This window comes from Vidua chalybeata, chromosome 9, assembly GCF_026979565.1.
Source record: "Vidua chalybeata isolate OUT-0048 chromosome 9, bVidCha1 merged haplotype, whole genome shotgun sequence".
Lineage (NCBI taxonomy): Eukaryota > Metazoa > Chordata > Aves > Passeriformes > Viduidae > Vidua > Vidua chalybeata.
The window spans coordinates 17,777,923-17,805,451 of NC_071538.1; positions in this window are offsets into that span (position 1 = coordinate 17,777,923).

The window sequence follows — 27,529 nt, forward strand, 5'->3', positions numbered from 1 at the left end:
GACTTACATCTAGTTAATCCACTTCCCATTTAAATTATTATGAAAAGTCTCATACAAGCAATTGTCTTTCTGCAAACACAGAGAATGAAAACCAAATTTCACTTAAGTCTCCAATATGCATAAGCTGTCTTTATAAATGAAGGTCTTAAAAGCCCATCATCTCTGGAAAGAGAAACTCTATATAACACACTCCTATTTGCTACATGAAATAGTGATTTGTTTTAGGTTTGTTTTGTTTAAGATTGCGTAGACACTTCCAACAATTCCATACACTGGAATATTTAGCGTTCACTTGTCAGAAAGAATTGTTGTAAGAAAGGGTAGGAATATAATTTAGACCCTTCTACTATTGAATTCAGTAGCAATTGTCTGTCCCTTCAAAGTTGGAATTTGAGTTTGTTTTAAGGGCTCTGTAATCCTTGTGATCTATGTTCCAATGTTCATACTCACTCTGTTAGTGAGCAGAAGGTTATTGGGGGTGGGTAAGGGCAGAGTTTTGCTTAGTAAATAGTGCATGATCAGAATTATTCTTTTCCCACTGAAGTGCTGTGAGGATTAATTTGTTAATGTCAGTGCAGCACTTTGAAGACATAATAAAGAAAATAAAGTTACTCTGGTGATGAGTGCCACAGAAGTGTCTATAAATGAATAAAGTGCTGTCTGAGTGCTAAGTATTATTATGATTACTGCCTGCATTTGCAAAGAAGTGGTTAAATACAGTGGGATGTGGGTGTAAAATTACATTTTAAATGGATCTATTTTTGAGATTACTTATCAGCATGATTAGTGTGATAATAATTACATTTATCATTAATAATACATTTTTGAAAAGTTAGGCAAAAAAAGCTAACAAGTTTGATTTTGATTTTGCCAGAAATGTGTAGTGCTTTCCAAAAGCAATCTGTGGAACTTGTCTCTGGAATGCAGCTGTGTAAGATTTCACTAACATCTTGCAGGTGGAGCCTAATTTTAGTTCAGCCTTGAGAAGGGGGAATTGTTTTCTCTGATATGCACAGCATCATAACAGCAGCAAAGCAGGTGGAGCTTTAGACAAGTAGTTGTTTACTTTCCTGTTTTGAAAAAAAAAACAACAAACCAACACAGATGAGTCATATCATTAATCATACAGTTTCAATTTGATTTTAACAAGTCTAACAAAATAGTCTGCAGCACATTTGACCTACTGATTCGCAAAAGTGGAACAAACCCAACAGAATGGGAAATGTTCAGAAAATGAGCATTCAATCCTAAATTTAGTGGAGAAGGAGCTGGTAAATGATGGGAAGGAAAATTTAGAAATGCATCTGCTCAGTCACAAAGAGTGAGCTGCAGAATCTGTTTCAACAATTTCTCTGTCAGCTTCAGCAGTCTCTTATTATTAGAGCTTTGAAGTTAACTTTATGTAGAACTTTGAGATTCTTGAGCTGCAAGACATGAAAATGAACCAGAGTATAAAAGCTGAGCAGCAGCTTGCTGCTTTTAGTCCCACTGGTAATACAAACTCAGTGTAATAAATCTTGCTCCTTTACTCTTGACCTGTTTATGTTTTAAGCTCACCAGAAATCCTTATTATCTGAATGATCAATAACTGATGTCTTTTACATCAGTTGTTATGCAACTTCTCAGTTTGTACATGGCAAAATAGAGTAATCCCAGAGTGTCCTTGGGGTAAGCAGTCTATTACTAACTCTATTACTTGGCTAGAAAGGCTACTTTGCTATACATGCTTCTTTCCTAAGCTTCCACATTTTGGATTAATGTACAAGATACATTGAGGTTTTCAGTTTTTTCAGTACCATGAAAAAAACAGAGGTCCTTTCCAGGGCTGTGTTCAACAGGTTTTTTATGTGGTAGACTGTAGAGTTGTTGGCTGCATCCGTGATTGCTCTTGGCTGGTTTTTTTCAGATGGCATTTATTCTGATATTTACACCTCAGGTTAACTTTTTGCATCTCACTTATTTAAACTTATTTAAACTAATCATAAAGTTAGTCTAATAGGAGGTTTCTCAGGTGTACCACAAAAACACTGTTGTTGTGCTCTAGGTCACATATCACCTGTAAGGAAATCATAGTTACTGGATTAGAAAATCTGTGTTTTTCTGACTCTGGATTTCTAGTAGTTCTTTTAAAATTAACTGAATGGACAGCAGCTGGAACTAACCAAAGAACTATTGTTTCATGTGTTGTTATTTCCAGCATCCTTTTGCAGAGTTCATACATTTTATGTCCTTGACTGTAAAGCCCTTGTCTTCCAAACATCTCTTTTAATGAACAAGAAGAGACGGAAATTTATCTACAAAGTTTTTGGTAATTTCTCAAAAGAAGCATAAGCTGTTCCTGCACTGAAAATTAAATGGGCTCATCAAAGGTCTCTGTACTGCATGCTTTTCTTTTTCTCCAGAGAGACATGGCATATCTAAACAATTCCTGAGAAGGGCAGTAGTTTACTTGATCACTTCAGTGATCATCTATTTATTTCTTTATAACAGTAATTACAACATAATACTTTTTATTCAATGGCCCCATAGTGCCTATCATTTTTTTCATATAGCTCAGCTGCCTCAGAAAAGCAGCACACTCTGGAGCATGATGGCACAGACTGTTGACTTCTTTCCAAGTAATTCTAGTATACATTTGATTGGTAGTGACATGCCTGTGAAGCTCAGAGATGGTGAACAGACTCATCTTACCTATATCTCACCTTATCTTAGCACTTACAAGAGGTCTTCCCCACATCAGAAGAGAGGAGCACTGGATACTGAAGTCATGTTTTTGTTCAGTTGTATCTGTTATCTCCTTCTCTTGGATGCACAGGGCCTGTGTGAAGTCAGGGTATCAGAGACTGACCTCGAGTCTCATTCCTGTCTATGCCCACTCATGCAGCTTCATCTGGCTAAGAATGAGGTGTGTGCTAACCTGAGGATCCACCCTGAACTGAACATGTTTACAGAGGTTTGTGAAGGAAGACCAGATGAGAATTAGAGGACTGAGTTCACTGGCATTTTTGAGAAAGCATTAATCCAGGAAGGATTTTGTGGACAAAATCCTGTTCTTACTCTGCTGCTGAAACTGTGCTGCCCCAGCTACAAGTTGAATTTATCACTGATGTTGAATGTCTTCTGAAATATTTAATGGAGATCATAGCATTTACAGCCAGTACCATAAACCTGAGCTTTCAAAACCACCAAGAATGATATCTCCAGTGCTGAAGAAGGGCAATTGCACAATGATTCCCTTTGGTTTATAATTTTTTTTTGGTATTGATTTATGCCTTCCCCAGGAGTAAACTCCAGCACATGTAAGAGGCTTTACTCTCTCCATTGGAGCATTGGCAGTGTTGGTACTACAGCCTGTAGAAATTAGCATAGCAGACAGGGCTCAAACAACATTATGGTCCTAGCATAATACACAAGAAATACAGCTACAAAATACTATTTGCTTCTAGTGCTATGTGAACTGCAGCAGTGCTGGTCAGGATACTCTTGGGCAGGCAGTGTGGCTCTTGGGGCTGGTGCTGTGCAGCGCCGGGAGCTGGACTCGGTGATCCTTGAGGGTCCCTCCAACTCAGCTTATTCTGTGATTCTATGAAGAGAAACTTGTCTTTGGACCTGGCCCGTCCAAGTAGAGAGCAGAAGTACTGAATATATACTGTAGCATTTGAAAAGAAACAAACATTTAGAAGGATATGGGAATGGTTTTTGCCTTTGCCTGGTTTCAGTGTTTCTTGATTTTAATTGGGACTCACAGAACTTAGGCTATTGCTAAGTTTTAAAACATTATCAAAGGCATTCTAAATATGCTAGTTGCTTAAGCTCAGTTGTTTCTGCAAATATTTGCCAGTCTATATTTATCACTCTATGTTTCAGTTATCTCCAGTTTGTTAACCCAAAATAAGTCTTTCTAGCATTTCCATGTTCTCACCATGTCAAAACAATGTGAGCCGACATGCCTTCTTTTCTGATTTATATTTTTTTATAAGTGATGAAAATGAACCTAATATCCACCAAAGCTGAACATGCTCAGCACTGAAGGAAGGAGCATAACAGCCACAAAAGTGTTTCAATTCAGGTGGGGTTTGTTTTGTTCATTGTATTTCAGCAGTTTCTGTGTCAGAGGGAAGAGAACTTCCTATGCTGATTATTGCTGTTAGAATACAGAAATTCTCTTCATGATTTATGTTAGCTTAAAGAAACTACTTTATTATGACATCAACCTGTACAATTGTCTTTTGTCATATTTTGGCTCTGCCTTTTCTGAGGACCAAATTATGTGGAGAGAAAAACAAAAGATCTGATCTTACTTGGGAAAGATGTAAAGGATCTTATTTTACTTCAGTGGGAGAGTCAGAGCATTTTTTAAACTATTGTTGTCACTCACTATGGTAAATCCCCTGGTACGAATAGGTGAAGCTCTAGGAGAGCAGCTCTGCACCAAGAGCAGTCTATGGCTCCAAGGAAATAAAGCCATAAACTCTCTTGGAGTAATTCAGTTCTGTAGCTGAAGAAACAGTCTGTATGAAATTTTGTAAATGCAAAATACCAATAGGCTTGATTGTATTTTTTTCTGTTTGTGAAGGTTATAGGAGAATGGTCCTATTGCAGTCATATTTGTAAGATAAAAGATCATAGTAATATTTTAATTTCTCAGAGGAGATCTCTGCTGAAAAAATGTATTAAGAAAGGAGTTCTTTCAGCCAAATTATAAAGTTAGAGCAGGCAACTTTATTGTGAAAGAGACTGGAACTCAGCACTGCCCCAGAAGTCAGCATTTATGGATCTCTGCTGCAAAGAGCTGTCTCTTCTGCAGCTCCACTTTATTTGATGAGGAGTCCTGAAATCTAACAGTCAGCTCTTCTGCTCTGCCTCCTCAATTCCCTATTCTTGCCTGGCAAGAGCATGCCTTTTAAGACCATTTCAGAGAAAAAGAGAAAGAGAAGGAGTTTTTAAATTAACATTGAAATTGTCAGAGACTAATTGCATGTTAGCATCAAACAAACATTGTTGATGTTGTTTTTGGGTTTTGTGTTTTTTAAGTTTTCTGTAACCCCTAATCAAACATGGGCGAGTATCTGTTGAAACAATGTATGTAATTTGTTTACATTGTTAGTTCAGATAATTACAAAGCAAGCACAATGGAAATAACTGGTTTCTTACTTTTATGTGGAAAGTGTCGGGGGGAGGGGGAGGAGGAACTCAACAACTAACCAGTGGTTGTCAGCTGCTGTGTAAAATATTGCCTAATTTACAGTTGTTGCATATTAGCATTGCTAAGAATGCTAGGGACATAAAGTGTCATGTTGAATATAGGGTGATGACTTCATACTAGCGCAAGTCTGGGGATATGACCAGTTTGCAGTCACTGAGAAATCAGCTTTAATTAATTTGAGTGCCAGCACTGTGTATAATTACACAGCATGAGAGTTTGCATGCAAATGCTAAAATGCTGATTGTTGAAATACTTGCACTTATTAATACATTGGGACTAAGCAATCCTGGCCTGTAAGCAAGGTATAGAAAGAACACATGGTGCTGTCGGGGTAATTTGCTCTGCCCTGTAGTTAGCAAGCAGAATTCAGATAGTTCTGCTTCTAAAGTGATAAGCATAACATATTAGTCATTCTTGTGGGTGACACACCTTGCAGCCCCCTCTCAGTGTGCAACTAAAACAAGATGATCTATTATTATTAAAGTTGTCAGAAACATAACAGCAGGATTTGAGCTTCATTTATTGTAAACACTAGCTATAACTCAATCTTGCTTTTCAATTTCAGCTTTTATTTACTTACTATATATTGTCAGTATTCTCAATTAGAAAAAAATGTCTTGTAGGCAACTGTAATATAGAAATTGTCATAGTAAAGTAAGCCCCCTTGTTTGATGCTTCACACCTTTTGAAGACCATGACAAAAGACCGTACTAATTTTTTTTCTCCCCTACCCAGAAAATACCAGTGCAAAGCTTTTTTTCTGGACTTTATAGTTGCTGTGTTCTGAGGAATCAAAATTGGTAGCCCAAGAAATGGAAGTTGTATACCATCCTATCCAGTCTTAATCAGTATGTTGGTCTTATCTGTGTGTGACTAATCCTGTTTGCAATCAATTTATCTCAGTATTTTACCGCAGCAACGAATTTCACTGATTAATTATATGCTGAGTAACATAATAGCAGGGACACTAAAAGCGCTGTTCCTTAATTTGGATGAAACTCTTTTGTCTGTGATATACACAGGGAAAAATACATAGGTCTGTCCTTGTCATTCATTACTTTCTACATCAGCAAAATCTGCTGCTAAACTAAGGTAGTCCACTCCTCTTCAGTATCTCACCACACGGAACTCCTTCATGTCTTTAATCATGCTGTTGACCTTCTCTGGATCTTGCCAAAATACATTCATAATTCAGAAAAAAAAAAAAAGGCATTTGAATGTACTTGTTCATCACACAATGATCTTTGTATACATCTAGGTAGTGAAACACAGGTTAATGCAGGAGCTTATTTTGTATGCATCTAAAAATTTGCTTTGTTTTTTGTTTTTTTTTTGTTGCTTCTTAAAGAATGTTTTTCATTTGCAAAACATTAACATTTGTCAGGGTTATTTCCAGCCACACAGAAAATGTTCCTGTGTGTATTTTGATTATTTAAAGCAATTTTGCTTCTCTGATGTATATGTGCATCCAGCACAGCATGTTCACTGCTTTGAATGAATGTGTGGGGAATGCTGTTAATTTCCTCATGTGCATGTAGAGAAATGCTTTTACTGTCTACTGCACATGTTGAGATGGAGTTGCTTTGTCTTCTCTTTCACATTATATAGTGCAGACTTCTTTGTATTTGAAATGCAATAAGTACCATAGATTACAAAATTGACAATAAACAGTATATGCTAGACACTGGTATGGTTTGGGGCTTCCCAGGGTTTCCAGATGAATTCCAGAGTGCTCTATTAGGCACCAAGGCTTTCACCATGCTTGGGGTACTGGGTGGTTAAGAGTGGAGTCCAGTATAACTAGATGGTAGTTGGAAGATGGTGCTTAGATTACAGTGAGAAAATACTGATGTCCTAAAAAATAATAATTAATACTTTGATCACTTGATTTGTCAAGTTTAAGAATGCTCTGGAGTGCATTAGTTCCAAATCCTTCCCCTAAGGTATGCATTTTTCTGAGCACAGCAGATTCTAGTGCATAGCCAGCAAAAAGTGCTCAAGGAAGCCAATGCCTCCAGCATGCTGCAGTCATCTTCCCCACGGATCCAGGGTCTAATGCCTTGGAATGAGTGTCACAGACAAGACTGGTGAGATGTTGTGAATAGCTCTGTGACTTTGTGTGTTTTCACTGACCAAGCTTCAAGGACAACTTGAGCATATCATAGGGAGAGCATTATGTGCTTCATTCTGCCTTACATTTAAGCATGTGTCTAATTTTAAACACATTCATTTCAGTGGTATTATTGTTGTACATAATATTAAATATCTGCTCAAGTGATTTAGTAAACTGTATTCAGAAAAGGCATCAGAGGCAGGAGTACCTATGAATGTGATGGGATAGCTGGAGGCCAGCTGTCCAGAGGAAGCATCTCTCTTCTGTGTCAGAACTATTGTTCTTCTCCAGTTTAAATAAAAATCTCACTTTCTCTGGATTTCTCCCATCTTCCCATATAAGGTCATAGTAGGCTTTTTCCTTTGGAAGGAATTCTGGCAGCCCTCATGAGCTGTCCTAGCTATGACATATTGTGCTGCGGCCTCAGTTCAAGTCATATCAAATTGTTACTCATATTTGTACTGTCTCTCACTGTGTATTTCAAGCAAACTCAGGTATTTTTAAAAACAAACAAAAAGACATTTTCTCATTGTTTTCAGGAGATTAATAAATAAATGACAGAACAGAGAAATATATATTTCTTTTCCTGGAATACAAGTCAAGCACAAGACTACAAAGCGGATAGCTATGATTTGGAAAACTGTAACTCAGTATTAATGTTTAATGGATGTGGCACATTCCTTGCTGGGAAGTGTTATAAATCACTCCTTGAAAGAAAACAACAGAATATTTGAGGAGCATGTTGACGAGGGTTTTGTGTGGTTCAAAGGTGACATGGAAACAATGGCCACCTGAAGACAGTATTATATCACTGTGACAAAGAGCAATTCAACTCTATTCATTTCCTAAACATGGAAAAAAAGAGTGGCTTTTTTATCATTCTTTTGATTCTGCTTGTATCTTTGGTATATTCTTATTTCTTCTAGGAAGAAGATTTTCCACTCCTATCATTCTTAATTAAAAGGGTTTTTTCCATCCTGGTTTTTAGTCTATCAGGCATAAATGCTTTTTGCTGTGTTTTGCTATAGCATTAAGTGAGCTGGCTGTGCCCAGAAGACTTGATTCTGCCATCCTTATTCCTGTTGAGATTGATTTTGATACCGACTGTACCCACCCTGAGTCGTTTCTTTCTTCTCCATAATTATATTGAAGTCAGCAGGACTATTCATATTAGTAACTGCTCAGTGTGTGATGGTGTTCAGAGCATGGCCCAGGAGGAGTCACTGGTGGCCAGTGTGTTAAGTCTGCATGAATATGGGTAGCTGAACGTGGCCCACTGAGTGCCCAGCTTAATAGCACTTTCCAGAGTAATTACTGCTTAGTATAGTGGAGGCAGGGCAGGATCCTGACATGTTTTCTCTCTCTCTATTGCTTCTTTCTTTTCCTTTTATTTCTGAAGTGAGTGTATTTGGCTGGATATTTCCCTAGAAAAAGCAAGGTATGTGATTATAACCAAGTGAACAACTTGGAACCACAAAAGCCTCACAAATCAAATTTGTTTATAACTTGTTACTGCTTTTGTTTGTTTCAGAAAAGCCTATTACATTTACTCTTAAATGATACAATATGATCAGTGTGATCTTGTGGTAAACAATAAGAATAGCTGTTTCTCAGATTTTGCTTTTTGTGGCTTCTCAATGTTTTTCATTAAACAACAGAGCTTGCAGACTTTAATTCATAAACTCACCTTTTAGCCTCATCAATCATAATAAAGAACCTTAATAGCTAAATGTTCACATCATACAAACTCTATTGTGGTTCACGTCTTGGTCGATGCCTTTTTTGAAACATTTTTGGAACACTAGTTAGTTTCTGTTTTTATGATATATGTTGAAGAAAAACCGTATTGTGAATATTTCTTTTTATTTAAATAAACAGATGCTTGTTTGAAGGAAAACTTACACCAAGATGTCAGTGGCCCCAGTATTTTACAATTTCTGAACTTTGCTAATCTTTCTATATCTGTAGTTTACATTTTTGCTAAAGATTTCCTTCTCTCACCTCCTAAAGGAGGATGTTTTCACCATTCCCCTAAGAGAAGAATTTATATCCATAGGGGTGTTGTGTATAAAGACACTAACAGTATCAGCAGTACAGTTTTGCCTTGAATGTGGTTACTGAATAGATATCCTTATTGAGCACTGTGAACCTGACTATCACTAATAGGAGGTTAATACTAAAATTAACACACAAACCACAGAAGAGAAGTACCCAAAGGCCTTGCAGAGCTCTTAAGTAGTACACGTGTGTTGTAGTCTGTGTTGGTCCTCCCATGATGTCTTTAGTCTTTCTAGTATTTAAGATGATTGATAGACCTGATGGCATGGGCACCTCAATGTGGTGGAAGTTTTCTCAGTGCATATTTTGCACCACAGGTATTCATATCAGCTGGATTGAAAGGCAGAACTCAACATTTGAGAGTATTTCTGGTCTAAAAATGCTTAGTGTGTGTCTACATGTGTTTATTTACACACACTTTTACAAATATATGCAAGATACACAAATATATACACATTTTAATTCTGTAATCAGCACACATACAAATTTGAAGAAATATCAAAACATGCAGGTTCTGGTTCCACTATGATCAGAGCAAATACTGATAGATTAAATCCTATACCTTATGTGAGAGAACAAAGTAGAAGATTATTGTAATGGCCCCCTGGACCTCAGACTCTTCTTATTTGAAGTTCATTGATTAAAAATGCTGTGGCATATTCATAGACACTTGTGAAAAGCTGTTGAGTTGAAAAGAATATATTTTCAAAAAGTATTTGGCTGATTCTTTGGTAAAAGTTGCCTTCAGGCAAACACTTGAAAAATGATACAGCCTATTAGAGCTTAAACTGAGGAAAACTCTTGGTAGCTGATGTTCACACATTACTAATAGCCTGAAAAGTTATGGGGTTTGGACAGTGGTATTAAAAGTAAATTCCATGTGATACATTGAACAGATGCCAATCCTGTTCATGCAAGGGTCCCAATGTTAAAAAAAAAAATTAAATAAATTTTCTGAATGCCCCTGTTCATTATATTGCTGACTTGGAAACTTTGAAGTGTTTTGTATCCATTTCATTATCTCTAAAAAGCATGAATTGTAATGGAATTTACATAAAAATCCTGCTTTGGAGTGGAGACTTTACTGCACAGTCAGCTGCCCCCCTAATCCAATCTTCCCCAATGCAGTTGGCCCGCTGGTTGCCAAACTCTAACAGTGGGGATCTCCTTTGTTAAGAAAAGTATGAATTTGAGCTTTAAAATGAGCAGAAGTCTTTTCTATTACTCACGATGCCTCCTCTTGCTGAGTTTACATGAAATGTCTAGCAGGAGGTGTTATTAAATAGCCTCAAAAAATTAGGCAAAAAACCAATTATCTAGAAAAGGGACACAAAAGGCTTAAAGAAATGAGCATTTGAATTTCCATTATTGAGTATCCATGGGACACCACACCACTATTTGAATTTTGTTATTAACCCTTTGCATAAAACAGATTTAATACATTTAATCAGTTTTGAATTGCACTTTGAGGAAAGCACAAGTTGGGAATTTTAAAAAGCCTCCTTCATTTCTTTCAGTATTATTTCAGTGCTCCCATGTTTGCACTTATCTCAAAAGAGTTTTAACTTTGTATTAGATTTTTTGTGAAGGTTGATTACATGGGCATTTCAGTCTCACCTTCATTCTTTATTTAGCTGAAATTCCTAATCAGTTCAGTGGGGGGTAGACAGGACTCAAGTGTTCCTTTAGATGAATTTCAGCTTCTAAAGAATCTTAGGGGTTGAGTAATGTATTCTTGTTTGTTTTTTCCACTCTACAGATAAAATCTAGAGAGCATTCATCATCACCTGGATAGGAGTGATTTAAAGCAGTTCACAGTTTAGGCTGGCAGCCACTTTCTGAACTTCAGCAAAGCATTAAAATTAGAATGGCAAGCAATAATTTAATAGTGTTTTCACTATTAAAACGGATACAGATACGCATATTGCTAGGGAATTCTTCCTGGAACAGATCTTGCTTTATTAACAAAAAACATTCAGCTGTCCCTACCTCAAGAAAAATGGTTTCTTCAAACTTACATTGCACTTCAATTCTCCTGAAAATAAAGTTTTCTAATGGGTCAGTCTTGTTTTTATTCTAAAGGATTCAGTCCCAGTGTCCATGGTTGGTCATGAAACTCTGCTTTTCCAGACAGGTTGCTCTTCCCATTCTTCTTGTTTCGGTCTTTATTTTTTTTTCTATTCCCTCTTACATTTCTTTTTACAAGTTTTTCTTTGCTATAATACCTCTAACAGTGATGTTAATCTGAATATTACTGAACAGTAAAACCAAGCTACTATGGCAGAGCATATCTAAGCTCAGAAGTCATACAGTCACTAACAATCATTTTCATTTGTTTTTTTTTTTTTTTCTGTTTTTACTGAGCTCTATTGATTTCTTCTGGAGTACCAGTGTTCCCAGAGCCAGAGGAGAGCAGTCTTTTGGCTCTCTTCCAAAATGCATTTGCCAAATATTAGCATTAGAAAACTCCCAGCCTTTCTAACAGCAGAGACAATGGCAGTATCCAAGATCTGTACACCAGGATCCTTCACCTCTGCCCAATCAGACACCATGCCAAACTCTACACTTGCTTAGAAAAGATCCACAGAAACCTTTGACATCTATGGATTTACAAGGAGAGCGTTTACTGGACACTAATAGCACTGACGAGAATGACAAGCTATTGCAAACATTCTTTTACTGTTTTAAAAACAGTTCAGTTTCCAGGCAAACATGACATCACTTCACTTCAGGCCCATATAGGAGAGAGATCTTCAGACAGCAGTAAAATTTGGCAAATGTTTTTCTTTTTAAGATCTAATTTAATTGTTGTGTGTTTTTAGGTGAATGGCAGTGGCATCTCCATCTGAAAGGAATGCTTAAAGTGCTGTCTTTTTGTTGAGGTAAATTGTTGGCCTTTGCCTGCTTATTTTCAGAGACTGTAGTTTGTTTTTTGGGAGACAGAAGGAAGCTGTGGGCATGCATAGCCAGCCCCCCTTGAATACTGCTCTTGAGTGCACACTGCTAGTGAACTGAGGAGGACCTGGAAGGACTGACAGGGGTATTTTCAGGGCAGTACTACAGAATCAGCAAAATAATGTGGAAACTGGACTAGGAGAAAGCACAGTTACGAGAGGAATCAAATATTTCGGGCCATTCAAGAAATAGAAAATCAGACTCAGGTCTGCAGAATCTGCTTGGGAAAAGTTCTGTTTGAAGATTTGTAAAAGGATTCATGATTGATCCTGGTCCTGAAAAAATTATAACAGAGGAACCTTTAACATTTGTGTCCACATCTTTAGCTGGGGAAAAGGATGCAGTTCCATTAAGTCAATGCAACTGTACTAATTTGCACCAGCTGAGCTTCTGCTTCTTTGTTTGTGTAGCCTTGTCGGCACCCCTTCCAAGGGAAAGCAAACATTCATTGTTCTTTCTTGGGTCAAAGAGAAGTCAGTGCAGAAGGATCCCAAAGTTTCCTTATCTCTTCTTGTTTTCATTTCCACAACTAGCATTATTCACATACAAATGACTTGAACTTACAGTGCAGAACATAATGCATGTGCTTTTGAATGTACCTGACACTGGCTGATGGATGAGTAATTTCCATGAGTAGAATTCATGTATTGTCATTGTTTTATGCAACATAATCCATGCTACATTAATTCAAAATGTGTAAACTGGAAAAAACAGCATGATCTGAATCGCAGTTCATTTCTGATGAAATTTAAATCACCTTTTACCCTAAAGATTTGCTTCTTAACCCTTTGTTTCTTTAGCAGTTATTTTAGGCCCCTTATTATTTTATCCTTTTGGTGTTATTGATCCTGTCATCAATGAGCTGCTTTTTTCACTCTAAGTGGAATATCTGGATCCATGCAATACTGTTTGCAAACAAGCTGTTAGTGACTGAAGCATGATCACAGAGAGATGGATAATGGTGCCTTCATTTGCACCACATATATACACTCTTATTGCAAATTAAGAGTTACATTGCTAGCTATGATTTTATTATTTCCCATATAAATACTTACTCACATTCTCACAGGAAATTATGTGTTCATTAGAATAAGAGTGGCTTGATTAAGGTGAAATCCATATCATGAAGGGGTTTGGAAGTTACTGAAAAAGATTTTTGGAAGCTGTTTTCCAGGAAACAGTTAAGGAGTCACTTCTCAAATGTTGTTAGGTATTTCCAGTCATCCAACTTCTTTCAGAATTAATTGAGAGGTCAATACTTAGTCACCCCCTAATTAATCAATGCTAAATATAATGTAAGAAATATCACAGCCAAACTGGAGTCCTAAGATCCATCTTCTGCTGAGACATTAGAATAACTTTCAGGATTCTGACTGAGGTTTTGGGGCTGAATGTTTCTTGCAACTGTCTCAGAAGAGCTTGCAAATCTCATTAAAATGCTGTAACCAGAATGAAATGTGGTTTGGAGTGATTTCCTTGTCCCTGATGGAAATCACCCGTTCCCAGGATATTGCTATCCCAGTTTTGCCAGGGACAATATATCCCTAAGGCTCACAAAGCACTTGGGAGTTAGGAAAATGTTTGGCCTTTAAAACAGACAAGGTTATGTCAAGTGTCAGTTATTTTAAAAGAAAAAAAATCCCTGGTGTGAGAATCTTTGCAAATTTAAAAACTTTCCTCTTTTCAAGTGGTGCAAGCTGAGCAGTGGGCTCTCCTTGGCTGTACATTCAGCACTTTATCCATGAACAAAGTATAAATATTTCCAGAAAACCCATTTCTATATTTATTTTCAGAGTGACATCACTTCCCCTCTGTATAGCTGGTGAGAGATGGGTCAATCCAAAGCCAACTCTATTTTCAGAGAATACACAGACTCATAGTCAGGGTGCTAGCTCTGGAACTGCAGTGGTTTTCACTGAAATGAAACAATGATACTCTCCAGTTCCTCACCCAAATTCTCTGTATTTTTTTGGTTTAGTACAGGCTAAAAAGCACATTTTTTTGTGGGGAGTCTCATGTGAAAATATTGACCACCAATCATCAGACAGACTCCAGTAGCAATTACTGTAAACTGTGCTGCTCCATCCAGTAACATTAATATTTTTAACAGTTCTCTTTCCAAAAATAACTACACTTTGTGAGGATCAAAAATGAACAGAGTTCTCTTCTTTCTCCAAAGTATGTTCTGAAGCAAACTACTATTTAAGGGTATTCCTAAGTACACAGGTACTATTATAATTAATGCAGTGGGTTTATCTGAACCTTTGGTCATACCTTTATGAGTATCAAAATATGTTTTATTGCATTTTATAGAAATGTGTTACATTTATATACCTTTTTGTTTGCCCTCCACCACTTTACCCCTGAGAAGAGGCTTTTAGGAGGGAAGGTGTTTAGCAGCAACCTGCTCATGTTTCAGCTGAGGGGTGTGTTCCCCTCAAGGAACAAGAAGGCTGCTTAACTTATAAATATCTCCTCAGCCTCTTTCTGTTTGAAAGGCCAGTGCTGCTGGGGCTCAATCACTGGTGGATAGGCAACCTTTCCTGCCTGGCAATGGTAAACAATCCTCAGCTTTTACCTTCTCCTGCAGGAGTCTGAGAGCATTAGCTGCTTGGTAGGTCGGTGCTCGGGACAGAAGGGATCTGTCACTGCTTTTCTATCTGCAGAGCACAATTTCCTGCATTTCCTGCATTTCCTGCATTTCCTGTATTTCCTGAGCCCTGGCTACCCCATTAAGTGTTCTTTAGAACTGTTTCACAAAAAAAAACAGAAATTTGTTTCCTCTTCGTTTATTTAAATGTAATGCTTACCTTGGCCAGTGTGGCTGTGGTTTCTAGAGCAGGGTTTCTTATCTAGACCAGAAACCTGGATGATGTTTTAACGAAGCCAAGTAGCTCACATAGCCACACATCCCTCCAGTGGCTCAATCAGGATCAAAATCAGGGTGCTCTTACACCTTTTTTCTCCCCTTTAACCACATGGCCTCCCTCACTGCTGGCAGTATGCATCTGAGTTACATTGGCTGGGAAACTGCAGCAGCCCGGAAAGGAAACAGTCACACCTCCATAGCCTTGGGACTCAGGGCAGGTCAGGGCAGGGTTAGCAGCTGGTTACAGGTAATGCATCTTTTCACTGGGAAAGGTCAATTTAATGTGAGATCCCTATCAAAAATGCTAACTCAGTGCCTTGAAACTGTTTAGAGCCCCTAAAGAAAGGTTTCAGTAGCTACATCCTACATCTTTAACATTTTAGTGTTTAGAAACTGGTTTCCTGGAGCTTTAGGCACCAGGTATCCTGGCTCCAATACAGATTTTTAGAACTTGAGTTGATATGGGAATTCTGTGTTGTGCTTTCCTTATTTTGTGTATTGTTAAATTATACACTTCGAGGTGCTCTTATGATTAGTGTCATTTACTCTCAAATTCTTGTGAATGTTATTTTGAAGCACTTCAGATATTTTCTTTTTAATGACACATAATGATAACTACAATTATTAAAAAATACATCCCTGTGCAAACCTAGTGATGTCTTAAGAATCCTGGAGTTCTTCAGAAAATTTATAAGACTATAAATTAAAATAACATCTAGGCTAATTGTGAGCCAGTGTAAAAACTAATCTTTTAGTTTGCTGATCAAAAGCAAGTGTTTTCATAGTGTGATGTCAAGAGGAAAATAATTCCATTGATACAGCAATTTTAGAGCACAGAGGGCAGAAACACACAATTTTTGGTAAACCTTTGGAACAGCTAGTAAAAGAAAAAAAAATAGACATTTTGATATAGGCAGTGCTAAGATCATGTGCTAGCAGTACCCTGAATGCTAATTACAGAATCTTGAAGTCTTTTCACTATTATATAAAGAATCAATTCAGTGACCTGAGATCAGATGAAATATGAAAAGGCTTCTTAGGCTGCCTTTGTACCTTGATGGAGGCACTTTCAATCAGTGGAAACCAGTACACTGATTTACTTATTAGGAAGTTATTAAAAAGAGAACTCCACTGTGAACCATCTACAGAACAAACTAATCTGGTGCCTTTCCAGGAGAGATGACCATCTAATGTCTGAAATTCACATGACAAAAGGAAATTTTTCCTGATTTATAGATACATACTGATGCTGAATGATTGTTTAAAAGGATTACAAAATTCACCAGAAGCTTTGCTTGCTGAGAGAATGTGTTATGTCAGTTTCGGAGAAGGAAAGGGGATTTAGGGGAAACCACACTGTGATTTTTATAGGTATCAACTGAAATACACAATATTACAAGAAACAACCCAGAAGAATAAAAATTCCACTAAACTTCAGAAAATCAATAAAGCATTGACACTATCAGTGAGTTTACCCTAATGTGATGTTTACACAGTATAATCTCAGACTTGACAGTGATTTCACAACTTTAGGTAGATGTTTTGTAACAGATTTTTGCGTAAACTTCAGTACAAGAGCCCTTCCAAGAATCGTAATTTAGCTTTACTGCAAATTTTCTCAATTGGCTTATTATTAAGAAAAGTCCAAATTAAGTTTAGATAACAATAAAGTCATAGAAATCGTATATAATTGAGGGATTTGTTCCATTCAGCTCCCATATCCATGCAGTGCTTCCTTGCTGAGCTCCCATATTCAACCAGTTTGACTGTGTACTTGAGAAGACCTCAATATGTCACTTTGATATTAATTTTAGAATACGGTCTAGATTTCCTCTTATCTCCTGTCTCACTCACCATCCTCAGCAATTTACCTAAGAGAACAGAACCAGGGAGGAGACAGTGCTGGCAAGCACAGCATCAAGGTTCAGCCCTACCTGACGTGGTGGCTGAGCACCATTTTACCTCTCTGTGGTGCCATTTCTGTGAAATTTCCATTACCCAACCTCATCAGTACCACGCCTTGTGATCTACATGTGGAGTACACTATGAAAGACAGATATTAATTATCATGAAGGGTATCTCTTCTCAGATATTACATATTTGCATTAAAATTTAGTTTAAAAGTAGTTTTTAAATGTTTTCAATCTCCTTTTGTGTGTGTGTGTGTTCTTGCATTGATGTCCAAGTGCCTGTTTTTAATTTTGCTTATTATGATTTAAAAGAAATTAAGAAGCTAAACCAAAATAGAGCATTCTTGAGCCTTCATTGTACCTTTTTAATCAAAGCACTTCACTTTTTTCTTTATCTTTTGAGGCAGTTGGTGAATGTAAAGCAAAAAGAGAGAAGGCAGAATACAGAACAGTAAAGAAGTTAATGATAGGAAAGTTTGAGAGGCTTACTAAGGTGAGTATGGAAAGAATTTTGTGTATACAGTAAGACGTCAAAAAATTTAGAAATACCATTTTTTCCTTTTTCTTTCATATGTGTGAATGATAAGGAAGAAATACAAACCTCAGGTCTAACCTGCTGAAAGCTCAAAGTATGCAAAGGACCATCAGTAGAAATTATGTCCAATAAAAAAGATGAAAGAGATGTGATAAAAGAAAATACTAAACTCAAAAAAATTATATACATTTATGTTTAGAAAAGAACAAAACAGAAACAAAAAGACTGTGATTAGGAAAAACTGAGTAAATTATGAAGGGTTAAGTATTTTTATTGGTGTTTTCTGATACAAGCTGAGTAGTTCAAAAGGAGCAAGAATATTTTAGGAGCAAGAACTTTTCACAATATTTCTTTTTGTGAAAATAAAGTTTGTTAGTTTTTGTTGGGTTTTTTTGCTTTCTGATCTAGTATTTCTTAGTCCTTTTGCTTGTGTAGATTCAGAACAAATGCTTCCCATTTCTCTGCCTACATCTACATGGCTACATTGTAATAGATTTTTATGATATATAGGGTTAATGAATGCTATATAATGAATGTAGGTGTAGAATTTTGAGAGGATACATTTGAGAGGATATCGACTTTCCATTTGAGATGTAATTAGATGAGGGCTATACTTATTTTTGAATGGAAACCTACTGCTAGGTAGCATTTTCTAAGCAAATGATTGCATGGCAAGCTACTGAGGTTCTGTCATCAGGACAATGTTTACCTAGAGCTCCCTGGAAACATCCCTGATTACTGGTACTCAAGGGGAGGTTTGCAGCACTGGTCTGTGGACTTTGCTGTGGACTTGGTGGATGAAGCAAATGGACACTGCTTAAGTATGATTTTTAAATGTTTTTAAAGTATGTTCACATGAAGTTAACAAAAATGAAGGCAGTGCTATTTATATATTAAGACAAACCAGATCTCAAACCCCATTTCATATAGAAATTTTTTCAGCTTTCCATAATGCCCATAGGCCCACTGCTTCTGCAAAATATATTTGTCTGTATTGATAGTTTTATTATCAAGAGGGGCTGTTTGATTCAGGTTTCACAAGGAGGGTAAGATTTTAATTTGGGTGGATTTTTCACAACAAAAGGTTCCGTATTAGAAGAAGTTATTGTATAGCTACAGCATTATATGTAGACATAAATCACTGTGTTATATCAGTGTTTATTGTGAGGCTGGTGAGGCAGGGGAACAGGATGCCCAGAAAATTTGTGGATGCCCCATCCCTGGAAGGCCAGGCTGGATGGAGCTCTGAGCAGCCTGATCTAGGGGAAGGTGTCCACGCCCATGCCAGGGGGTTGGAACTAAATGGTCTTTAAGGTCCCTTCCAACCCTAACAATCCTATGAGTCTGTGATTCCATGATTGTGTGATATGTATAGGTGCAGTGGGTAAAACCTGACTGCACACATTTGAATAGAAAAGTAGCACTGCATCCATGAGTTAAGTAACAGCTTAGGATAGGGACAGGTGTGACTGCCAACACTCAACCAGAATTTTCTTATGTCAAGGAAAATCCTGGAGAAATTTATACAGCTTTTAAGAACAAAGATTTCAGTATGCCTTTGTTAAAGTTAACCCAAGGTAACTGTGAGCTGTGTGAGTTTCTGTCCTGCAGTGACAGATCGTGTCACACAGCCATGTGTAAGTGGGAGCAGAGCCCCAGGGTTGCTGCAGCCTTGCCTGGATAAGGCAGCTGGCAGAAGGGCAGCGATGGCCTCCCAGCACAATGTCCTGCACAGTTCAGATTGGAATGATACAGGTGCTACTCAGGTCCAGCTGCAGCCTCTGTGGCTCTTTACTGTGTCTGTGAAAGAAATTGTAAGTGCTCATCTGCAAGAAATGGAGAAACAGCAAATATATACTACCTGTATACTAGATTGAAAAACTGTAAGAATTTTAGGCTGAAATTGCATTTAAAAAAATCTTTTTAGTTAGCATGCATATTTAGATTATTACTAAATGCTGCATCTGTAACATAAAAAATACAACCCAGATGAATAGTACAAAGTGTCCAGTTCTTTGAGGGTCATCCTTGTGGTTGCTTGGTTATTGTGTGTAAGTTTGTTTTGCACTATTATGTGATTAAGGCAGGACTTACAGTGATCTGGCTGCCTTCTCAGCACTGAAGAGCTTATACACCTTGCAACTGCCTCTAATGTATTCCAGTATTGGTGTGTTTGTTACTATGACATCTGGTTCTTTGCCAGACATTTTGGGTGGCATTGCTGTACGCTTCATTCTCAAAGTGCCGAGTGATATGGTCATGAAAAATGCCTCCTCTTTGCCCGTTAAAAAAATCCCAGTCATATCAGAGTTGTTAAAATTTATGCTAAGTCTATTCAGTGAAACATAAATAGTCATCACTTGGAGAACTTGCTGTGCAAGGCATGATCCTGCAATATGCTAGGCTCTTCTGAGATATTCTCAGCACCCTCAGTTTTAGTGAGTTGCCTGATGCTCAGCACCTTGTCAGATCTGACCTCTGAGAAGGAACATGAAAAGACCCAAAGCAAACTGGCAAATATTCAGCTGTTTGTTGTACAATTCTTTTTTTTTTCTCTCAAAAGTAGCAATTCAAACAAAGGATTAATTTAGAAAGAAAAAAAAAATTAAAATCGAAAGAGGAGAAACTAGGATTTTGTGAAAAAGAATGTTAACTGTATTTGAAGAGGCAAAGAAATTAGAGAGATAGAAAACCTAATTTTTCTTTAAATAACATTGGGAAGGTTGTAGATGTTGTTTAGCATTGTCCTTGAATACTTTGCAAGTGGCACAACCACTTCATGAGATGCCAATTGCTGAAATACAGAGTTGTGATTTAAAGTGACAGTGTCACCTTAGTTTTAGTCCAAGTGATGGATTTTGCTATGAAATGGGTTTGAAATGGGTATACCAAACCTAACATGGAAAGATGTGTTTGCATTTGAGTTAATTTCAATTAAAATTAGTTTTGTTAGAAGTATCACTCCCATAACTTGTTATGAAAATTTTATCTCTTTTAGTGTGAACTCAAATGGGCCTTACAAGACACCAAGTACTCAGGAAGAGAGCTGATGCATCCAGATAGCCAAGACAGGCAGCAAAAATCCCAAACTGTGCAGAGTAGCTCTGGATATTTCTTTTCTTTTTGACTGTATGGATAAAAGAAAATTGACAAAAAACCTTTTAAAAATACAGGAAGCATATTCTTAATTGCTTGCACCTGGTTTATGTGAAAAGCTAATATAGAATCCTGTAATACTGACTGATATAACTTTATTTTCATTTTTTATTATGATAAACTATAAAAATGGTAAGATGGTAGAATAGGAAGCTTTTAAATTGCAGATTGCATAGTAAATCAACTTAATTTATGTCCTGTGTTTATTGGTAAATTCTCTGGATTCATTAAAGCCCTGGAACTGCATTCGTATAACAGAATATGGCCTCTTTTCCTGGATTTTGAGTCGGTTTTCAAGCTGCACAGACCTCTTTGGCTGTGTTAAAGTAGTAGCCTCATTTAACAGGGAGAGTTCATAAAGCTTTGAAAATGTTTTAAATGATTAAAAGGGATGCTGTTGATTTGAATTTTTTTTCAAAATGACCAATTAAAGATATTTTTTTTTAAATATGAAAGGGTTTTTTTTCTAATTCCTAGAAAATATCTAGAATTATTTTTTTTTTCTCTGTGAATGTTCGGAAGCATCATTCAGAAGACCAGATAATGTTACCATCATAGCCATCATTATTAATCATGAATACTTTCATATTCCCCCCTCACATCCTTTCCTCTTACAGGAACTCAGCCCAGTGCATTCAGCCAGCCTGACTCCTGTGAATCATTTCAGCATTGTTTTAAACTTGGAAATCTGACTTTGCTACAGCATTGTGCACTGTGGTTATTTTCATTCTTTGCTGCCAGTTGTTTGAGGAGGATTTGTCGGCCTGAGCTTTCCAGCACCTCTCTCCAGCAGACCCCTGCCTGCAGAGCCCACCCTGCCAACCAGCCTTTCAGCCACGGGGCTGTGACAGACGAGCTCTGCCAGATGTCGCTGCCATGATTTCAGATATTCATGCTCACAGCTGTCCATCTTACAGTTCTGCTGGAAATTCCTGTCAGCCTACAGAGAGGAGAGAGAGGAGCATGTGTCTGTACTTGAGCCACCCACATTCACGCTGCCTGCTAATTTAAACTGCCAGTGAAAAGCCTTTGCCCTGGTCTGGGACTGGGGATGGGATTGCAATCTTCCAGCGGAGGGCAGGGTGCAAGGCTGGGAAGTGGGAACATCCAAAAGTGTGGCAGCTTAGTGCTTCAGTGTATGTGAGCAGGAGCACAGACTACCTGCACTAAGTAAAGAGGGAAAAATGGAGCAAAACCAGGTCAGCTACACTGCATGATGAGTTTTTAGATGAGAAAGCAGCAATTGAGATCCTAGTGTCTTTTTAATGGCTTGGTGAAATATATTTTGTTTTCACAGTAAAGTCACTAAATTGTAAATACTTTATCCAAGTGATTAAAGTAAATTTTTACTCTTACACATTAGACATAGACTTTTTAAATATAAGTGAAAGAGGGAACACTAGATATGATAATATCTGACAGTGTGTTTCAAATTACAAGCAAAGCATGTGCATACATATATGAATACAGCTGTAGTTTCTCTTCAGCATTAGGTAATGTTCTTTTAATGAAAGAAAGGAGTGAAAGCTCCTGCTATTCTCTTCAAAGGAAGGGCTTTTATATATTTTATATAGCACTCTTTATACTGCTGTGTTATGGTATGTAATATATTGGAACTTCTCAGCCTGTGATAGACCCCCAAAGGGTAGACATGTAGGTCTAAGAGATGAAAAAAAATCAAAGACACGATCTCTTGACAGAATTATATAACCTTCTCACACTGCCTCTGAACCTCATTGAATCCTCAAGGTGACAGAAAGTTGGCAGGCAAAGCAGAAGCAGCTGCTGATGATGGCGTGGCTGAGATCTGTGGATCTATTCAGTGTGATCAATGGCTGAATGCTCAACAGCCCGAGCCATTGATCACCACCCTGACCCCAGGTCCTGCTAAGTCCACCAGGTTGCTGGGGAGGCTTTAAGAAGTAGGGAATGGAAAATGGCAAGCAGGACATAAACAGCAAAGGGAGGAGAAAGACAGAGGCACGAGCCCTCCTTATAAAAGCTATTCAGGACATTGTAAAACTCAATCCTATATGCACAGTACTTGATCACACGGAAGTTTTACTTTAAGTTGCATACCTGAATAAATGCTGAGAAATTCTGTTCTCTACGTAGTCTGGGAAGCCTACCTTCCATGGAATTTCAATAAATGCCAGAGGTCTAGTTTCTCTATGCACCTTTGGCTGCCTCACCTATATATGCACATGTGCATGAAGCTTAGTTTTTACACCCTTTTCTTTAAAATATTCTTTAAAATATTCTTTAAAATATTGCATGTAATAAATAAAGTACCAACATGCAGTATATGCCAAATTTTGCCAAAGAAAGCAACACTATAGAAGGGGTACAAGTGAGTTTTACTAAATGCATTTTACTCATACTCAAAAATACTTTAACAATTGAATTGTTTCACAAAAGGAACTATTTCAGTGCAGTTGCATCATGAAAAATTACTTTGTTAGAATGGCAGAATAGATTTCCACATGCTTTAAGTCTCATAGAATTTATCTAATTTTCTCAGTTCACTAATAAAAATATATTTTACAGCTTTTAACTGCAAAACTTCAAAAACTCAAATAGTCTGCAAAAGACCAGGCTGGGTTCCTTCTCTCATGCATCTTGCTATTACTAAAGATTCTCCCAGTTAAACATCAGCAGTTTTTCTGCTACCATTCACTGGGATAATGCGGTTTTATTATAGTACAGAATTTAAATGCACTGCGATTGCATAGATTTCATTGTTGATACAGTAAGTAATGCCAAAAGATAATTCAGTTCACTCCATCATAAATTGGAATAAAACCACTTTTTCCACTAAAGTAATCATACATGAATGTGGATATACACAAGGGGCCTGATCCAGAAGTAAAAGTCTCTCCCAGTAACTAGAAATCTGGATTTAGTCCAAAGAGCAGATCTGTTGAGCAAAACTGGTACATTTTACATCGGTGCTTTTAAGCATGGAAGTGCCCTATAAAGGCACTTCAATAGCCTTTGAGGCTATTGTTTAATTAAAGGTTAGATTTGTTTCACAGAGCTCTATTCTGAAGGAAAAGTAGTTTCATATATACAAATTGTTTCATTTTATATAGAAAAAACTATATGAGTCTCAGCTACTTGCATTTAATATTCATGAAGTGGTGAAAGTGCTGACCAAGCCACTTTCTGTCCAGCCACCAGTCATGGCTAACCCAAGAGGTCCCAGCTGACAAGAACTTAGGAAAAATGACACAAATGGCTGGGAAGGAGAATCCAGGGAGCTACAGGTCTGTCAGTCTGAGCTCGATGCTGGGGAAGGTCATGGAGCAGATCATGTTTAGTGCCATCAGATAGCAGGTGCAGGATAATCAGAGGATCAGGCCCAGCCAACATGGGTTTATGAAAGGCAGGTCCTGCTTGACCAACCTCATCTCCTTCTATGTCAGGTAACCTGCTTAGTGGAGGGAAAGGCCATGAATGTTTTCTGCCTAGACTTTAGTAAATCCTTTGACAGTTTCCCACAATGTTTTCATGAATAAACTGCCTTCCCATGGTGTGGATGGATGCACTCTCCCACTGGATTAAAAACTGGTTGGATGGCTGGGCATAGAGTGTGGTGGTGAACAGAGTTACACCCATTTGGTGGCTGGTCAGTGCTCAGTGTTGGGGACAGTTCTGTTTAATATCTTTACTGATGATCTGAACTAGAGGATTGAGGGCACCCTCAGGCAGTTTGCAGACACCACCAAATTGTGTGGGAGTGTCAATCTGCTGGAAGGCAGGAAGGCTCTGCAGAGGGATCTGGATGGGCTGCATCAATGGGCTGAGGCCAACGGCGTGAGCTGCAACAAGGCGGAGTGCTGGGTCCTGTGTTTGGGTCACAAGAACCCCATGCAGCACAACAGCCTTGGGACAGAGAGTCTGGAAAGCTGCCCAGTGGAGAAGGACCTGGGGACGCTGGTTGACAGCAGCTGAACATAAACGTGAACCAGCTGTGCCCAGGTGGCCAAGAAGGCCAAAGGCCTCTCCTGGCCTGTATCAGGAATAGTGCAGCAGCAGGACCAGGGCAGTGGTTGCCTCCCTGTGCTCAGCACTGGTGGGGCCACACCCCGAGTCCTGTGTCCAGTTCTGGGGCCCTCAGTTCAGGAAAGACATTGAGAGGCTGCAGCTAGTCCAGAGAAGGGCAATGGAGCTGGAACAGAAGTCTTATGAGAAGTGGCTGAGGGAGATGGGGGAGTTCAGCCTGGAGAAAAGGAGTCTCGGGGTGACCTGACCATGCTACAACTACCTGAAACGTGATTGTACATGTGTGTGGGTCAGTGTCTTCTGACAAGTACCAAGCAATAGGACAAGAGGAAATGGCCTCAAATTGCACCAGGGGAGGTTTAGAGTGGGTATATTTCTTGACTGAAAGGGTGGTCAGGCACTGGAACAGGCTTCCCAGACAAGTGGCTGAGTCACCATCCCTGGAGGTAGTTTAAAAAGCACGTAGATGTGGTACTCAGGAACATGGTTTAGTGGTGGACTTGGCAGCACGAGGTGAATGGTTTGACTCAATGATCTTGAGGGTCTTTTCCAGTGTAAACATTGTATGATTCTATAATACCAATTCGACTATAAGACTTCACTTGGAGTCAAAATGCTCAAAGCAGAAAAGAAGATTAATTTATGTTTTCACCAGGAGAAAGCCACATCCTATTTGTTGTGTTATTCTTATGTATGTGTTAACACTTTTTTGTTTCATTTTCACATATTTCCTTTCAATATACAGCAGTTGGACTATAAATATAGCTGTTATTAAGATGCAGTTTCCAAGTACAAAGAATCAGAGGAAAACATGCTTTCTTTTGTCCTGGTGGAAATTGGGAGCACTTCCAGTGGTACCATTGGGATTACAGTATTGTAAAAATGAGACAGAATTACATTCCTAATCTTCCTTCCTACCATGGCTTAATATCCTTGTCTCCATGTTCAAATGCTCTTTCATTTTTGAGCACTTCTAAGTCAACAAAGATGCATTGTCATGGTGATAACTGTTGGATAACACTGTCATGAAAATAACTGAATTAACTGGTTGAAGTACAGTTCCTTATTTCATTATGTGACTGTGATATTGAGTCATGTCCTTTCTGTTTCTCAGTGCATAACACATAATAATTTACACAGCAAATTCTTTCACACTGTGAGATACATTGTTTTAAGGTCTGAATGAAGGGAAGTAGCAAACCTAACAAATTTACTCACAAAGATAAAGAATTATTCAGTTTGATCACCTTCACCTCTAATGAGTGCATCCATTTGCACCTGCATAAAATGTGATTTTTAAATCCAAATTTAGTATGCATTTAACACATGCTACTACCACTACAGTTGTTTATGTTTCTGTTTTTGATCTCAGTGTGCAGACCTTTGGCCATGTCTGTTCTGCACATCTTTATAGGGTCTCATTGCATCTGCCAGTCCAAACAAACCCTTCTTTTGCACTTAGCTTTAGAAGTATTCTATCAGGACAGATTTTTTTTACAAAAGTTCTCAAAGCTGATCTCACATACTCCACTGATTTGAGATGTTATGAGATGTGCTTGTCAGCAAACCTACCTGCTATCACATTTCTCACCTGGGTAGATATCTCGCTTACTCTTTCTAGGCTCTTCTGTTATGTATTTCCTCCATCCCTCTGCATTCAGTCCTGTAGCTTAATGAGTTTTACAGAAATTCTCTTAATTTTTATCTTACAGGCAGAAAAAATATTCATGTCATTTTGCTTGAAATTCACAACACCTATATGTTTTAGGTTTTTTTTTTTAATTTGTGTTTCCTGCAGCAGAAATGGGAGCACAGTCAGTTGGCCCAGAGGAATTCCAAGACACCCACAGCTGGATAAATTCCTGCTGTTCACTTCTGTCTTGCCTGTAGGCATTTTTTAACAGTTTTCAGTTCATGTGCACTTTTACCTCTTGTTTAATTTTAATTTGTCTTACAACATAATAATACCTTTAGGGAGTATTAGTGCTACAGTAAAAGCATACATAAATTCTGTGTATATATGTACATATTTGTGTGTGCATAACATAACACAAAAACTGGGCAATATCTCCCCTGTAGTAGTTTCATTCTCTAGCTTGGTTAAACTTTCAAAAAATAATATGGTCACTTGCATAAACAGTGATTAGGCTTTACAGAAAGGGTGTTTAAACTTGAATAGAGTTGAAATGAAGTGAGTAGAGAAGTGAGCAGAAAATGCTGCAAGCAATATACCATGCAAGGAGTCTTTAGTCTTTACCCCAAGGAGAGGAAGGATAATTTGTTGAGCACCTGGAAGTGGGAATTAAAAAAATAAAAGTCACCAGAGTTTTACTCAGCTCTTGAATTTTCCTGTCATCCTACCCTGTCTCTCTGTCACACATATTTCTCCCTCTTTGGCACCCATATGAGAAATGGACCTGCAGCAGCTACAGGTGCCACATTCCACATCCTCCTCTTGAAGACAAGATTTTCAGGCTGCAAAGAGCCAGAGTCAAGAAAAACAAACACTTCTTGTAGGAAAATGTTTGATTTGGTTGACCAGAAAGATACTCTGTGATGAATACCTGGATCACAGCAGCTCTTGGAGAAGTGGGAGGGACAACTGCTGGGCAGTGGGAGGGTGCCAAGAGCTGTGCTTGTGCTGGAGAGAAACAGGAGAGCTTTTAAGTTTTAAAGAATGTAGTTTATTATACTCAGAATGAGGGAAGGGGTGGGATTAGGT